We start from the raw sequence: 18,706 nt of genomic DNA, 5'->3' as shown, positions 1-18,706 counted from the left end.
TAGCAGCTCTGGACAGACGGGAGACTCTAGCAGCTCTGGACAGACGGGAGACTGTAGCAGCTCTGGACAGACGGGAGACTCTAGCAGCTCTGGACAGACGGGAGACTCTAGCAGCTCTGGCCAGAAGGGAGACTCTAGCAGCTCTGGACAGACGGGAGACTCCGGCGGCTCAGGACAGACGGGAGACTCTGACAGCACTGGAGAGGAGGAAGCACCTGTACGCAGAAGACGGAGAGACAGCCTGGTGCGGGGGGCTGCCACCGGAGGGCTGGTGTGTGGAGGTAGCACTGGATAAACCGGACCGTGCAGGCGCACTGGTGCTCTTGAGCATCGAGCCTGCCCAACCTTACCTGTTTGCATGCTCCCAGTAGCCAGGCCAGTGCAGCGAGGTGGAATAATGGGTCCAGTGGCGCCCTCTACGAGGGTCTTCAGTCCTGGGCCTGCTGCGAGGGTCCCGCACCCAAGCCGCTGCCGTAAGAAGGCCCACCCGGACCCTCCCATTAGAGTCAGGTTTTGTGGCTGGAGTCCGCACGCTCTGGCCGTAGAGAGGCTTTTTATTCTCTATTTTGATTAGGCCAGGGTGTGACTAGGGTGGGCATTCTATGTCCGTTTTGTATTTCTATGTCTTGGCCTGGTATGGTTCTCAATCAGGGACAGCTGTCTATCGTTGTCTCTGATTGAGAACCGTACTTAGGTACCCTTTTCCTCCAACTGTTTTGTGGGAAGTTAACTTTGTCTTTGTTCAGGGCACATAGCCCAAACCTTCACGGTTTGGTTTTGTTCTTTGTTTTGTCTGCGTCATTTTCAATAAAGAGAATGTACGCTTACCATGCTGCACCTTGGTCCAGTCCTTCAACCAGCCGTGACACATAGTTTACTCTTGGACAGTAGAAAATTGAAATTTGTGAGATCCTATTGTATATCATGCATGTAATTGAGGGGTTGAGCGGTTATTGAAAACAGTTACAGGAGTTAATTTTTGTTTTAGCAAACAATGTCAAACTAACCCAGAAATAGATCATGAACCATATATTGTTGGGCCTGTTTTACTTTTTTTTTTGCCTAATTCCGCTTTCTCCATTTTGTTTTTCCAGGTTTCAGATTTTTCTCACTTTTGTTATATTTTCACTCTCAAAATCAAGCTTTTCTAAAACTAGAAAAACAACAAATTTGGAGATTATAATCCACAACAATGCTTAAACCACATCAGGAGACCATTTTGGAGGTCTGGGAAAAAATTACCTTTCATTTGTTTGTCTGTAGCATGCATGTGATTGCCTTGGTATTTTTCCAGTAACATTTATTGTTTGTTATTACAATGATGCCTTGTGAAAAAAATTGTGAAAAAAAATCACAACTGGATTGATGTGAATACTCATGATATCATTCTGCCAGGTAATCATAGACTACATTGTAGTTAACATTGTCGTGTTGTGTCATTAAATGTGAAGACTATATTATCAAATACATTTTCTAAGTGTAATTTAATTACACGATTATACTAATCATGTAACTTTAATTAACTAGGAAGTCGGGGCACCATGGGAAAATGTTTAGAGTCTTTATTTCCTGAATGAACTTTTCCTATATTTTTATATCTTATAGAAAACGGCACTTATTAATTAATTTCACCTCATCGGTCTCATTACTGAACGTCACAATCCCTTGGATATCTGCACCAACCCTAGCATAGAATCATGAATCAGCAATATACAAATTGTCTTAATTATTTATTTACTAAATAACTTAATCAATCACATAATATTATTATTCTGTGGAAGCCAGTTGCACCAATGTGTCGAGGAAACACCATACATCTGGCGACCGGGTCAGCGTGCACTGCACCCGGCTAGCCACAGGAGTCCCTAGTGTGCGATGGGACAAGGACATCCCTGACATCCCTTCCCTGACCCGGACAACGCTGGGCTAATTGTGCGCCGCCCCATTGGTCTCCCGGTTTCAGCCAGCTGTGACAGAGCCTGGACTCGAACCCAGAATCTCTAGTGGCACAGCTAGCACTGCGATGCAGTGCCTTAGACCACTGCACCACTTGGGAGGCCCATAAATCACAGAATTACATAAACACACACACAATAGGTCATACATTGGTTACTACATGATACAAAGAAAAAGTCCCTAGCGGACGAAACCGGTAGACAAAGGAAAGTGGGTGTGGACCGCTCAAGAGTGGGAAAGAGTGGATTCAAGTACATACAGTTGATAACTACACCTTTAACTTGAACAGCCGCTCATTCGAAAATAAATTGCAATTGACATATATAAGAGTTGTATGCGTTTGTTGTCCCTCTCTGCTATTGCCGGTCCGTCTGCTGGATAATAGTTCATCAGAGATTCTATGGTTGCATTACACAGAAGTCCCAAGGACTTCGTGGTTGTAGTTGTTATAATGGATACTTCAGAATACCATTCGGAAATGTTCTTAGATCGGAAGGGTTTTCCAGACTAAGGTATTTAAACAGCTGCAGTCTGAATAATTCTTCTTTAATTTGTAGATTTCATAGCCATTTCAATGAGGGGACCTCATCCCTGTGTTTTTTACTCTGTAGAGTTGCCAACCATTTCAACATGTAGCTACTGCTTCATGTTTTTTGATCTCCTTAACCATTCGAGACGTCTGGCTTACCATGGGTCTCTTTGGCATAAAATTTGCATTTTGTCATGGGTGGTTTTATACTCTGTGGAAGAAGGGGGCATTCCATGATGCCGATGTAAATGTCTGTATTCACGGTAGCGTGGCCACTGACTAGTTAAACTTGATATGAAAATCCATGCTCTCATTTGGAGTAACATCACGTCTTTTCACAAATAGTTTCATGTGTAATCATATACGTTTCACAACATGTAGATGTAAACCCCATAATTGAGAAGTATACACAAACAAAGACACAGTAATGTGCGTTTCTTGCCCTTCATGAGATCACCAAATGAAAAATATTCTACATGACTGTCTCTTAAGTGTCCACGGACCACTCCCACATTCTCAAAAATAGAAATATTGTTGAATTATTCCAACTTTTTATGTTCAAGTGTGTCTCTGTGTTCCACGGTTTACATTCCAATCTGAAACACTACAGAGCATAGAGGCAGCATATTTTACGACCGCCAAAAAACAGCCGACTTCACACTCTCTCCCTCTACGAGAGAGAGCACGCTATAGAGCAGACCCACTGTAACCTGATCCTTCAGATCGTCACAGGATAGTCATGACAACTCTTAATTGAGAAGGTTTTTGGGAAAGCCTTTACATCTACCAGAAGACTGTTGTCATTATTGCTAACAGCTGCATAGTGACAGGCAAAGGCACACACACAGATAGTGTCATTCCCGCACCGTTGCCTCTTCAGAAAGTTAAAGGAAAATATGAATCACTTCTGCATTTTGTTCACGTCTCATCACCATCTTGGGAAAATTCATTAATGTTCTAATAAATGCAATACATTTAGTTTATATCCTACTAAATTCAATACATTTTGGCTTCTACTGGGAAGCCAAAATGTTCTCAAAGTGCGCCTCAAGGTAAGGATAGTGTGAAATGCACCAATTAAGAATTGAATTTTGATTACAACATGCGCATAGACTATAGTTGTTCTAACGGAATATCCAACAATGTTTTTTTCAATGCAGTGTAGGCATAGCCTATAGGGCTAGTGTTAAAAAAAAGAAAAAAACATTAAATATATAAATATGGGTTCACAGTGGGGCAGAACCGAGGTCTCCATACCGAACGGTTTTCTACCAATATGTGTACCTTACACCCCTAGTATACTCTATACTCACCAATGGTCATACTGCAAAGTTGAATGTACACTATCTGGACTCTCTCTGGACAATTGTTGTCATGCTATATTTAGACATGATGATAACAGACATGCCTGTCAGACTGTGGTTATTATGCTACTCGCCGTCACTGGGTCTTGATGCTGACAGTCTTCTACACCACAAATGTATTCCTCATCTTAGCACATGTGGTAGTTTGTGTCATACTCTCTCCCTCACTACCACATCAGCTCCAGCTCCAAATGCACATAGGCCTACACAGACACTTGCTTGCACACAGATGCTTAAATTCTCTCTCTCTCTCTCTCTCTCTCTCTCTCTCATTGGCTGCAGCTGTGGGCTTACACTACTTTCACATTGCAGGGAAGATCAGCAGTAGTTACAACATGTAGTTACTGTTTATGTACAGATTCAACTGCACAGTTTTGAAAACAAAAGTACCAATAGAAACATTCATTCACATACATTCCAACCCAAAATGTGAAGGTAACTGCGCAGCCATCAGGGAGTTTGAGCATAGGGTGTTCTACAGCTGGATGCTGAAAAGTCACACTTACATTACAGTGAGGCTCAATGCATTAGGCCAGTTATTCCCAAACTGGGGTATGGGGTACGCGCAATGCCGTCGGGGGTACGCCAAATAAAAACGTGATTTACATTTTTTTTTCACATTTTCAAACAGTACATTTATATTCTCCAACAGGGCTATATGTTTGGGTGAGGTTTTTTTTCTCCCCTGAGTAGCCTCATTTCAATGTCAAAAATAAAATGAAACCATCTAGTGTTCAGCAAAATAACAACACAATGTCAAATACAGGTAGCCTAGTCAAATAATTAACATACAATCACATTATCCGTTACTCTCTCGCGGGAAACCTTCACTCATAAGCAGAAATTTAGAAACGAAACATGACCATTTGAAAAATAAGCCACAGGAGTTTTTTGAGTGAGAATAAAGGTGACTTTCGAGTAGTAAGACATGTATAAAAGCAACAGATACCATTAATAAGAAGGGGCTAGAAGCGTCTTATATGGTGAGCTACCTAGGACAGGCAAACCCCATACTATTGTGGAGGACTTCATTCTTCCTGCTGCCGCGGATATGGTTGGGACAATGTTGGAGGAAAAGGCCAAAAAAACTATACGGACAATGTCTTCATCAAACAACACTATTTCACGACACATCAGTGACATGGCAGGATATATTTTGAAACAATTACTGCTTTGAATACAAGCCAGTGAATTATATGCGTTACAGCCGGATAAGTCAACAGATGTGGTGGGCCTGGCACAGCTCCTGATGTACAGTATGTCCGTAACGTTTATGGGGGGTCAATTAAGGAACACATCCTCTTCTGCAAACCACTGAAAACCAGGACAACATGAGATTTGAAAAGTACTGGACAGCTTTGTGATATCAAATGGACTTTGGTGGTCAACATGTGTTGGTAGCTATACTGATGGTGCAAAAGTCATGACAAGGAGACATAGTGGAATGGTAATGCGCGTGCAAGCAGTTGCTCCCAACACCACTTGGGTACAGTGCAGCATCCACCAAGAGGCTCTTGCTGCCAAGGGGATGCCTGACAGATTGAAATACATTTTGGGCATGACAGTGAAAATGGTTAACTTTGTTAAAACTTCTTATGGCTGGGTGCAGTATTCAGTAGCTTGGATGAATAAGGTGCCCAGAGTAAACTGCCTGTTACTCAGGCCCAGTTGCTAATATATGCATATTATTAGTAGATATGGATAGAATACACGCTTAAGTTTCTAAAACTGTTTGAATGATGTCTGTGAGTATAACAGAACTCATATGGCAGGCAAAAACCTGAGAAAAAATCCAACCAGGAAGTGGGAAATCTGAGGTTTGTAGTTTTTCAAGTCATTGCCTATCAAATATACAGTGTCTATGGGGTCATATTGCCCTTCCTAAGGCTTCCACTAGATGTCCACAGTCTTTTGAACCTTATTCGATGCTTCTACTGTGAAGGAGGGGGGAATGAGAGCTGATTGAGAGGTGTCTGGCAGAGTGCCATGAGCTCATTCAGGTGCGCTCCCGTGAGAGGTAGCTGCGGTCCATCGCATTTCTAAAGACAAATGAATTTTCCTGTTGAAACATTATTGAAGATTTATGTTAAAAACATCTTAAAGATTGATTCTATACATCGTTTGACATGTTTCTACGAACTGTAATGGATTAAAAAAAAAAAAATTGTCTGGCCTGCGCGTCGTGGATTTGGATTTGTCGCGAACAAAAAGGAGGTATTTGGACATAAATGATGGACTTCATCGAACAAATCAAACATTTATTGTGGAACTGGGATTCCTGGGAGTGCATTATGATGAAGATCATCAAAGGTAAGTGAATATTTATAATGCTATTTCGGACTTCTGTTGACTCCACAACATGGCGAATATCTGTATGGCTTGTTTTTGTGTCTGAGTGCCGTACTCAGATTATTGCATGGTGTGCTTTTTCAGTAAAGCTTTTTTGAAATCTGACACATTAAGGAGAAGCATTAAGGAGAAGTTTATCTAAATTTCCATGCATAACACTTGTATTTTCATCAACATTTATGATGAGTATTTCTGTAAATTGATGTGGCTCTCTGCAAAATCACCGGATGTTTTGGAAGAAAAACATTACTGAACATAACGCGCCAATGTAAACTGAGAGTTTTGGTTATAAATATGAACTTTATTGAACAAAACATACATGTATTGTGTAACATGAAGTCCTATGAGTGTCATGTAATGAAGATCATCAAAGGTTAGTGATTAATTTTATCTCCATTTTTTGCTTTTTGTGACTCCTCTCTTTGGCTGGAAAAATGGCTGTGTTTTTCTGTGACTAGGTACTGACCTAACATAATCGTTTGGTGTACTTTCGTCGTAAAGCCTTTTTGAAATCGGACACTGTGGTGGGATTAACAACAAGTTTATCTTTAAAACGGTTTAAAATACTTGTATGTTTGAGGAATTTTAATTATGAGATTCTGTTGTTTTGAATTTGGCGTCCTGCACTTTCACTGGCTGTTGTCATATCGATCCCATTAGCGGGATCTAAGCGATGAGAAGTTTTAAAGCAAAGCCCCTGAACTCTTGTGTATTTTCTGCATTATGCAATGATATGGGCAGCGACCATGTAACGCTTTTACAACATACAGTTGTGCGCTGGTTGTCAAGGGGCAAAGTATTGACACGTTTTTTTAAATTTCAGAGACAAACTTAAAGTTTTCTTTACTGACCATCATTTTCACTTGTCTGACCGCTTACATGATGACGAGTTTCTCACACGAATGCCCTATCTGGGTGATGTTTTTTATTGCGTGAAGGATCTGAATCTATGATTACAGGGAATCTCCGCAACTATATTCAATGTGCGGGATAAAATTGAGGCTATGATTAAGAAGATGGAGCTCTTTTCTGTCTGCATTAACAAGGACAACACACGTCTTTCCATCAATGCATGAGTTATTGTAACGGCAGATCTTCTCTTCGTCTGAAGAGGAGTAAGGATCGGACCAAGATGCAGCGTGGTAAGTGTCCATAATGTTTTTAATAAAGACAAATGAACACTCGGACAATATCAAATGTGATTTAGCGAAGCACCTGAGTGAGCTGGGTGCGCAATTACGCAGGTACTTTCCCGAAACGGACAACACGAACAACTGGATTCATTATTGTCACGTTCTGTCCATCGTTCGTATGTGTTTTCCTTGTTTTAGTGTTGGTCAGGACGTGAGCTGGGTGGGCATTCTATGTTGTGTGTCTGGTTTGTCTATTTCTATGTTTGGCCTGATATGGTTCTCAATCAGAGGCAGGTGTTAGTCATTGTCTCTGATTGGGAACCATATTTAGGTAGCCTGTTTTGTGTTGGGTTTTGTGGGTGATTGTTCCTGTCTCTGTGTTTGCACCAGATAGGACTGTTTAGGTTTTCACTTTTCTTGTTTTGTATAGTCTGTTCATGTATAGTCGTCTTTATTAAAAACATGAATAACCACCACGCTGCATTTTGGTCCGCCTCTCTTTCACCAGAAGAAAACCCTTACAATTATCCCTTTCATGCCCTGCCTCCAGTCCACTTACCGATATCTGAACAAGAGAGCCTCATCAAAATTGCAACAAGCGATTCTGTGGAAATTAAATTTAATCAGAAGTCACTACCAGATTTCTGGATAGGGCTGCGCTCATTGTTTCTTGCCTTGGCAAATCACGCTGTTAAGCCACTGATGTCCTTAGCAACTACGTACCTACAGTGGGGAGAACAAGTATTTGATACACTGCCGATTTTGCAGGTCTTCCTACTTACAAAGCATGTAGAGGTCTGTAACTTTTATCATAGGTACACTTCAACTCTGATTGACGGAATCTAAAACAAAAATCCAGAAAATCACATTGTATGATTTTTAAGTAATTAATTTGCACTTTCTGTGTTTGAACATTAGTACAATAGCTTGGGGCAACTTTGCATCAACTTTCACCAATGATAAACTGCAACAGTTTTTCAACCACCACATGTTTTTACTGGGGCAAGAGGAGTACAAGAAAGAGGGAATTGAATAGGAGTTCATTGACTTTGGGATGGACTTGGCCTGCATTGAGCTTATAGAGAAGGTAGGTGAGATCTTAAAAAGGCAGACAATACAATAACAGACATGTCTGCTTATCAGTTTAATATTTCACATTGTCTTGTCACGAACAGCCAATGGGCATATTCTCCATCCTTGAAGAGGAGTGCATTTTCCCCAAGGCTTCAGACACTACATTCAAGAGCAAGCTATATGACCAGCATCTTGGTAAAACCAAAGCTTTTGAGAAACTTAAACCTGGAAAAGGCAAGGCTGAGGCCCACTTTGCCCTGGTGCACTATGCTGGTACTGTGGACTACAATGTCACAGGCTGGCTGGACAAGAATAAGGACCCCCTGAACGACTCTGTTGTGCAGCTGTACCAGAAGTCCTCAGTCAAACTGTTGGCTATGCTTTATGTAGGAGCAGCAGCTTCACAAGCAACCGGTACATCCCATGGTATCCAGAATTGCTCATACTACAGAAGGAAACTTTATCTACCCCTTCCCTTGTTATATAGTTTATGATTATAAAGCACTGCGTTAGAAGTGGTCATTTGAATTAAATAGCATTAGTATTACTGGAAATGTCAGTATACTGGATTTATATATGACTATATACATATACAATACACTATTCTTTAGATTGACCCACTGTATATAATATACATGAGTCAATATTCGTTTTCATCTAATTGGGATGAAAAATAACTGGCCTAACACATTTGTAAACAGATGCTGCAAAAGGAGGCGGAAGCAAAAAGAAGAAGGGTGGTTCCTTCTAGACTGTGTCGGCTCTGTTCAGGGTATCTGCATCTGTATTATTCTTTATTATGATGTAATAAGGTGTATTATTTTGAAAATGGAAACTGTGGGGTGCTAATAGGTAGCTATAATCGGTATTTGATTCCACTTATCAAATGTTGGATGATGAGTTAATTAATGGATTCAGGTGTGTAGTGCTAGGGCAAAAAACTAAATGTGCACCCCTTTGGGTCCCCAGGACCATCATTCAGAAACATTGTTATAGAGCATGTTATATTGAGCCAGTGAAGAGAATCCCCCCAAAACTATTTTTTAAATGATTATTATTAACAGAGAAGCAATTTACTCCATTCAATACAACATCTGCTCATTTATGAACGTAAAACACTGGCCATGGATGAAGCTGTACTTCAAGATCAAGCCTCTTTTAAAATCAGCAGAAGCTGAAAAAGAGATGGCCGCAATGAAGGAAAACTTTGAGAAAATTAAGGAGGATCTGGCAAAGGCCTTGGCCAAAATAAAAGGACTAGAGGAGAAAATGGTTTCTCTTCTGCATGAAAAATAATGACCTGCAGCTACAGATAGCATCTATAAGTTAACAAATTGCTTGTTTAATACAATTATTTTTTATGTCATTTAATTTGCCTTTGATTTCCAGTGTTGTTTAATTTATATTTTATCTGCTGTAGGAAGAGAATACTCTCTCTGATGCTGAGGAAAGATGTAAGGGACTCATCAAGAGTAAGATCCAGATGGAAGCCAAACTCAAAGAGATTACTGAGAGGTTGGAGGATGAGGAGGAGATCAATGCTGAGCTGACTGCCAAAAAGAGAAAATTGGAGGATGAGTGCTCTGAGCTTAAGAAATACATTGATGCCTTGGAGCTCACCTTGGCCAAAGTGGAGAAAGAGAAACATGTCACTGAAAATAAGGTTGACCTTTTATGACGAGGTTGTGAAGTTGTGTATTAATTTTAAATGTAAAAGACAAAGCATTGATGATTTTATATGAAATAATTCAATTTAGGTTAAAAACCTGACAGAAGAGATGTTTTCTCAAGATGAGTGCATTATCAAGTTAACCAAGGAGAAGAAAGCCCTCCAAGAGGCACACCAGCAGGTCCTTAATGATCTCCAGGCAGAGGAAGACAAAGTCAACACTCTGACCAAGGCCAAGACCAAACTCTTAAAACAGCTTCATGTTATTATCCAAGGAAATAAAATAAATGTACTGTTTACTTAATATTGTGAAACTGTTCTTGTGTGGTCTAGTTGGAGGGTACCCTGGAGCAAGAAAAGAAGGTCCGCATGGACCTTGAGAGAGCCAAGAGGAAGCTTGAAGGAGATCTGAAACTGGCCCTGGAGTCCTTGATGGACCTGGAGAATGACAAGCAGCAGTATGATGAGAAGATCAAGAAGTACATTTAAAATCTAAGCAGTTTTTGAACCATTCTCTAGAAGGGATCGCCTGATATATATTTTAATATATACTTTTTTATCCAAAACACGAAAGACTTTGAGACAAGCCAACTTCTCAGCAAAATTGAAGATGAGCAGGCATTTGGTGCTCAGCTTCAGAAGAAAATCAAAGAACTCCAGGTGATCTGTCAGTTCAATATGCCACAACGAAAAAGATGAATAACATAGATACATTATGGAGCCCTATCTTACATATGTCATGTTTTAAGCAAATAAACATTTAAATCCATTGCATATTTCAGGCCCGTATTGAGGAGCTGGAGGAGGAGATTGAAGCTGAACGTGCTGCTCGTGCCAAGGTTGAGAAGCAGAGCTCTGATCTCTCTAGGGAACTTGAGGAGATCAGTGAGAGACTTGAAGAGGATGGTGGTGCAACATCTTTTCAGATTGAGATGAGCAAGAAGCGTGAGGCTGAGTTCCAGAAGCTGCGTCGTGATCTTGAAGAGTCCACACTGCAGCATGAGGTCACCACTGCTGCTCTCTGTAAGAAGCAGGCCGACACTGTGGCAGAACTGGGAGAGCAAATCGACAACCTCCAGCGTGTCAAACAGAAGTTGGAGAAGGAGAAGAGTGAATACAAAATGGAGATTGTTGACCTCTCCAGCAATATGGAAGCTATCGCCAAAGCAAAGGTGGGGGATGTGGTTGCCAGAATATTTAAAAAAAAATAACCTGATGAAAATAATGAAAAATAACCTGTTAAACGTTCTTGATAGGGTAATCTAGAAAGAATGTGCTGAACCCTTGAAGATCAACTGAGTGAATGAAAGATAAAGAATGATGAGCATGTCCACCAACTTAATGACATAAATGTTCAGAGAGCAAGGCTTCTGACTGAGAATGGTGAGTTTAAAAGGGAAGGTTAGTATTTCTGTTTGTTTTCCATAATACCAATAAACCTAACTTCCAACTTTCTGTCTCAATCAGGTGAACTTGGTCGTCAAATGGAGGAGAAAGAATATCTTGTTTCACAGCTGACCAGGGCTAAGCAGGCTTACACACAGCAGATTGAGGAACTCAAGAGGCATATTGAAGAGGAAGTGAAGGTCAACTGCCATCTTCTACTATACTGCCTCTTTGTGATTCATATAAATGTTCAATTTTGATGAAGTGCTTAATTTGAACTTTTGTTTTGTTACTGCTGACCATTAGGCCAAAAATGCCCTAGCCCATGGTGTGCAGTCAGCCCGCCATAACTGTGATCTGCTTCGGGAGCAGTTTGAGGAAGAGCAGGAGGCCAAGGCTGAGCTGCAGCTTGCATTGTCCAAGGCCAACAGCGAGGTCGCTCAGTGGAGAACCAAATATGAGACTGATGCCATTCAGTGCACTGAGGAGCTTGAGGATGCCAAGTAATTTAAAAAACATTCTACCACTCTATCTTCATAATCACCAAAGTACCTACAATGGCTAAAATTAGAGTTTTTTTCTGTATTTTTACAGGAAAAAGCTTACCCAGCATCTGCAAGATGCGCAGGAAGTTGTTGAAGAAACAAACTCCTAGTGTGCTTCTCTGGAGAAGACCAAGCAGAGACTCCTGGGTGAAGTGGAGGATCTCATGATTGATGTGGAGAGAGCTAATGCTTTGGCTGCCCAGCTTGACAAGAAGCAAAGGAACTTTGACAGGGTAATGTTTTGACAAAGATATCAATGAAATACAGTCAAATCTATGCATTATTCATCCTTGCATATTCATTTACTTAACTGTGCTCCCAGGTTCTGGCCGAGTGGAAGCAGAAGTATGAGGAGGGCCAGGCAGAGCTAGAAGGGTCTCTGAAAGAGGCTCGCTCTCTCAGCACTGAACTGTTCAAGATGAAGAATTCATATGAAGAAGCTTTGGACCACCTGGAGACACTGAAGAGAGAGAACAAGAACCTGCAGCGTATGGGGAAATTAAAATAAATCACTCTCTTTTTAACAATGCACCATCTATGCACTGGTATGTGTGGATACAAATCCACAATCTTATTCATTTCCCTCCCTTTTTCATTTCAATAGAGGAGATCTCTGACCTGACTGAACTGGTTGGTGAGTCTGGAAAAAGCATCCATGAGCTGGATAAGGCAAAGAAGACTGTGGAGAATGAAAAGGCAGAAATCCCGGCTGCACTAGAAGAAGCAGAGGTGTACACCACAATAGTTTTTATCTCAACAAAGTGATCATGATAATATACATGTCATTCCTACATCACTACATTGTTTAATGGTTTGGTTATTGTTCAATTTTATAGGGCACACGGGCACATGAGGAATCCAAGATTCTTCGTATACAGCTGGAGCTCAACCAGATCAAAGGGGAAGTTGACAGGAAGCTGGCGGAGAAGGATGAGGAGATAGAGCAGATCAAGAGGAACAGCCAGAGGGTGATGGACTCCATGCAGAGCATTCTGGACTCTGAGATCAGGGGTAGGAATGATGCTATTAGAGTCAAGAAAAAGATGGAGGGAGACCTCAATGAGATGGAGATTCAGCTGAGCCATGCCAACCGTCAGGCTGCTGAAGCCCAGAAACAGCTGAGGTATGTCCAGGGAACATTCAAGTTATAAACTTTATTTTTGTATTGAGTCCCAAATGGATTGTTCTTTCTCTTTAGATGCTGTTAAAATACATTTTCCAATAATCCTCAGGATGCCCAACTGCAACTTGACGACGCCGTCCACGTCGCAGATGACATGAAGGAGCAGGTATCTATGGTGGAGCGCAGGAATAACCTAATGATGGCTGAAATTGAAGAACTGAAACAGACTGAGAGAGGCCGCAAAGTGGCGGAGCAGGAGCTGGTTGATGCCAGCGAGCGTGTAGGACTCCTGCACTCTCAGGTACATATAAAATATTAACTTTCTCTCGGTTACAAATGGGGTGAGGTACAATCATGTTTTGCAATGTGATTAAATGCCCCCAATTCATACAGAATATCAGCCTCATCAACACTAAGAAGAAGCTGGAGGTTGACCTTACTCAGGTCCAAGATGAAATGGAAGACACCGTCCAGGAGGCAAGAAATGCAGAGGAGAAGGCCAAGAAGGCTATTACTGATGTGAGTTTCATGTTCTGGCTTTTGTATATAATATCAATATCTTACAATGTGATAAGTAAAAATAGTTTGGACATTTAATTGTTCATACATCATCGGTAACTATCATATCATTTACCTTTTACAACTACTGCAGAAGTGTTCATATAATCAATGTACACAACATATTATTCCAGGCTGCCATTATGGCAGAGGAGTTGAAGAAGGAGCAGGACACCAGCAGTCACCTGGAGAGGATGATGAAGAACCCGGAGGTCACAGTTAAGGACCTGACACACTGCCTGGATGAGGCTGAGAATCTGGCCATGAAGGGAGGAAAGAAACAACTCCAGCAACTGGAGGCTAGGGTATGTACTATACATTACAGCATATACAGGTGTAGAGCAAGCTACATTGTATATGAGACCTTAACTGAGAAAAGTAAGGTAAGGTCCAAGAACTGGAGGGTGAAGTTGATGCTGAACAGAGACGTGGAGCTCGGCTCCGGGCAGCCGAGCGGAAATGGAGGAAAACTCGCCTCCCTGCGGACCTGACATCCTTTCACTCCCTCCTCTCTACATTTTCCTCTTCTCTCTCTGCTGCTAAAGCCACTTTCTACCACTCTAAATTCCAAGCATCTGCCTCTAACCCTAGGAAGCTCTTTGCAACCTTCTCCTCCCTCCTGAATCCTCCTCCCCCTCCCCCCCCTCCTCCCTCTCTGCAGATGACTTCGTCAACCATTTTGAAAAGAAGGTCGACGACATCCGATCCTCGTTTGCTAAGTCAAACGACACCGCTGGTTCTGCTCACACTGCCCTACCCTGTGCTCTGACCTCTTTCTCCCCTCTCTCTCCAGATGAAATCTCGCGTCTTGTGACGGCCGGCCGCCCAACAACCTGCCCGCTTGACCCTATCCCCTCCTCTCTTCTCCAGACCATTTCCGGAGACCTTCTCCCTTACCTCACCTCGCTCATCAACTCATCCCTGACCGCTGGCTACGTCCCTTCCGTCTTCAAGAGAGCGAGAGTTGCACCCCTTCTGAAAAAACCTACACTCGATCCCTCCGATGTCAACAACTACAGACCAGTATCCCTTCTTTCTTTTCTCTCCAAAACTCTTGAACGTGCCGTCCTTGGCCAGCTCTCCCGCTATCTCTCTCAGAATGACCTTCTTGATCCTAATCAGTCAGGTTTCAAGACTAGTCATTCAACTGAGACTGCTCTTCTCTGTATCACGGAGGCGCTCCGCACTGCTAAAGCTAACTCTCTCTCCTCTGCTCTCATCCTTCTAGACCTATCGGCTGCCTTCGATACTGTGAACCATCAGATCCTCCTCTCCACCCTCTCCGAGTTGGGCATCTCCGGCGCGGCCCACGCTTGGATTGCGTCCTACCTGACAGGTCGCTCCTACCAGGTGGCGTGGCGAGAATCCGTCTCCACACCACGTGCTCTCACCACTGGTGTCCCCAGGGCTCTGTTCTAGGCCCTCTCCTATTCTCGCTATACACCAAGTCACTTGGCTCTGTCATAACCTCACATGGTCTCTCCTATCATTGCTATGCAGACGACACACAATTAATCTTCTCCTTTCCCCCTTCTGATGACCAGGTGGCGAATCGCATCTCTGCATGTCTGGCAGACATATCCGTGTGGATGACGGATCACCACCTCAAGCTGAACCTCGGCAAGACGGAGCTGCTCTTCCTCCCGGGGAAGGACTGCCCGTTCCATGATCTCGCCATCACGGTTGACAACTCCATTGTGTCCTCCTCCCAGAGCGCTAAGAACCTTGGCGTGATCCTGGACAACACCCTGTCGTTCTCAACTAACATCAAGGCGGTGGCCCGTTCCTGTAGGTTCATGCTCTACAACATCCGCAGAGTACGACCCTGCCTCACACAGGAAGCGGCGCAGGTCCTAATCCAGGCACTTGTCATCTCCCGTCTGGATTACTGCAACTCGCTGTTGGCTGGGCTCCCTGCCTGTGCCATTAAACCCCTACAACTCATCCAGAACGCCGCAGCCCGTCTGGTGTTCAACCTTCCCAAGTTCTCTCACGTCACCCCGCTCCTCCGCTCCCTCCACTGGCTTCCAGTTGAAGCTCGCATCCGCTACAAGACCATGGTGCTTGCCTACGGAGCTGTGAGGGGAACGGCACCTCAGTACCTCCAGGCTCTGATCAGGCCCTACACCCAAACAAGGGCACTGCGTTCATCCACCTCTGGCCTGCTCGCCTCCCTACCACTGAGGAAGTACAGTTCCCGCTCAGCCCAGTCAAAACTGTTTGCTGCTCTGGCCCCCCAATGGTGGAACAAACTCCCTCACGACGCCAGGACAGCGGAGTCAATCACCACCTTCCGGAGACACCTGAAACCCCACCTCTTTAAGGAATACCTAGGATAGGATAAAGTAATCCCTCTCACCCCCCCTCCCCCTGAAAAGATTTAGATGCACTACTGTTCCACTGGAGGTCATAAGGTGAATGCACCAATTTGTAAGTCGCTCTGGATAAGAGCGTCTGCTAAATGACTTAAATGTAAATGTAAATGTAAAGTCATTAAAGGTGTTCGCAAATGTGAAAGAAGAGTCAAGGAGCTCACCTACCAGGTATAACCATGATTAATTGATTATAAAAAGACAAGATATTATGTACTGCAGTGGAGTATTTGACAGGACATTTCCAACTCTTGTAAATTCTACAGACTGAAGAGGAGAAGGAAAATGTGAGCAGGCTGCAGGATCTAGTGGACTAGCTTCAGTTGGAAATGAAGGCCTACAAGAGAGCGGCTGAGGAAGCTGTGAGTATCATATTCCTTTACAGATTTTTTAGTATTGGGGACATAGTTAACACATATTTTACCATCAAATCAATCAGTACATTGTGGTACTTATTTCAAATTATTAACTTATTACTATTACTTACTATGTGTTAGTTACTTGCACCTACTTGTTTCAAATAATCATCAATAAATCAAATTTGTTATTAGGTAAAACAAATGTAACAGAGAAAGTTGTTACAATTACTAAGTCATAAAGCAAAGTAGTGGCCCTGTGTGGCTCAGTTAAAAAAAATGTTTACCTTTATTTAACTAGGCAAGTCAGTTAAGAACAAATTCTTATTTTCAATGACGGCCTAGGAACAGTGGGTTAACTGCCTGTTCAGGGGCAGAACGACAGATTTGTACCTTGTCAGCTCGGGGATTTGAACTTGCAACGGTTACTAGTCCAACGCACTAACCATTAGGCTACCCTGCCGCCCCAGAGAGCATGGTGCTTGCAAAGCAAAGGGTCATGGGTTTTAACCTGCTGGGGCCACTCATATGTAAAATGTATGCACAAGTGACTGTAAACTCCTTTGGATTACAGCGTCTGCTCAGTACTGTATATAGGCCTGGTAAATAATGATGGTTATGGGAAAATATGTTTTCATAATCTTATCTAAGGTTCAACTTGAAGTAAAAAATAATTTAATTCTTGGTCACCTCCCTGACCAAGGCCCCGATTGCTCAATTTGGCTGGGTGGCCAGCTCTAGGAAGAGTCTTGGTGGTTCCAAAACTTCGATTTAAGAATAATGGTGCCACTGTGTCCTTGGGGACCTTCAATGCTGCAGAAATGTTTTGGTACCCTTTCCCAGATCTGTGACTCGACACTATCCTGTCTCGGAGCTGTAAGGACACTTCCTTTGACCTCTGACAAGCGCTGTTAACTGTGGGATGTTATATAGACAGGTGTGTGGATTTCCAAATCGTGTCCAAGCAATTGTAATTTACCAGAGGTTGACTCCAATCAAGTTGTAGAAACATATCAAGGATGATCAATGGAAACAGGATGCACCTGAGCTCAATTTCAGGTCTCTTAGCAAAGTATCTGAATACTTATGTAAATAAGGTATCTGTTGTTTAACAAAAAATACATTTCCATAAGAAAATCTAAAAACCTGTTTTCACTTTGTCATTATGGGGTATTGTGTGTAGATTGATGAGGAAAGACATGTAATTTAATCAATTTTAACATAAGGCTGTAACGGTAGAAAAATGTGGAAAAAGGGAACGGGTCTGAATACTTTCCGAATGCGCTGTATAGGTTGGGGGTCCCTAGGTTGCTAAATTGCCTGGGGCGGGGTCTCTGTGCAAGAAAAGGTTGAAGACCCCTGATTTACATTGTTGTTTTTATCCCATAATGTATATAAACCCTGGATTGCGTGTGCAATGTATTGGCCATTGAGAGGCTTTGAAACCACCGACCGGCCATATTGGGACTCCCCAGTAGGAGCAGTCCTCCACTGGAATTAATGGAATTCTACAGTATTTCAATAAAACATTTCAAGGACAAAAAGACACACATTTAAGTGTTTGTGGGGACAGTAACATTAGTACTCTAAAAGTAAAATGTTTTTATATTTATTTTTGTATGTTTAGTTCACATATAATTCAAAAGTATGCATTAAGGTGTCTGTAATATAATAAACATGTCAAAACCAAATGAATAAATGCATTTCTATAGCTTCTAATATATTTTTTTACAGTGGAGGAGGAGTACCAAAATTGCTGTTCGGTGGCTTCAACACAGCGCCTCCTGAAAGAGGCAGGTTGAAGTGGCCAGAGTCAGAGAAGTGTAGAAGGTGTCGTATGCAGAGTAGTAGATTTGTGCCAGCACAAAGGGATAGGCAAAAGAGTTTGCCTATTTATTATTCAGTTAGGTTGGCTTCTTAGCGTTCATAGCAATGGTTATCAACTGTACTGCAGAAATGTAACATGAATCACAGAAAATATATTTTGTAGTGGCAGCTGCAGAGATGTATTTGGGTATACGAGATTTGACTTCAGAAGAGTTACAAGGTGTGTTGAGGGGTGGTGTCCCGTCCTCCCAGGCTATTGGCATCGTGCAGGAGGAGATAGGGTCAAAGTAGTGGAATGGGGTAGTGGGTTTTTAATGACTGTATATGGTGGTGTTTCACTTCTTAGACTACTAGAGGAACAAGACTAATGAAGATAATTTAATGTCTTTCGACCGTGCCTGGCTTTACACTCCAGTACAGTAGGTGGCGGTGTATGCACGTAAAAGTTGAATCCGACCGCCAATC

General features: G+C 42.4%; 1 pseudogene; it reads left to right on the top strand.

Moving 5' to 3' along the window:
* Positions 1-397: 397 nt before the first annotated feature.
* On the top strand, positions 398-18,532 carry LOC115131610 (myosin heavy chain, fast skeletal muscle-like; annotated as a pseudogene).
* The last annotated feature ends 174 nt before the right edge of the window (positions 18,533-18,706 follow it).

The sequence above is a fragment of the Oncorhynchus nerka genome, linkage group LG2 (assembly GCF_034236695.1).
Source record: "Oncorhynchus nerka isolate Pitt River linkage group LG2, Oner_Uvic_2.0, whole genome shotgun sequence".
NCBI classification, from domain to species: domain Eukaryota; kingdom Metazoa; phylum Chordata; class Actinopteri; order Salmoniformes; family Salmonidae; genus Oncorhynchus; species Oncorhynchus nerka.
The sequence above is the reverse complement of the archived record's forward strand: the minus strand, read 5'-3'. Positions and strand labels throughout refer to the sequence as shown.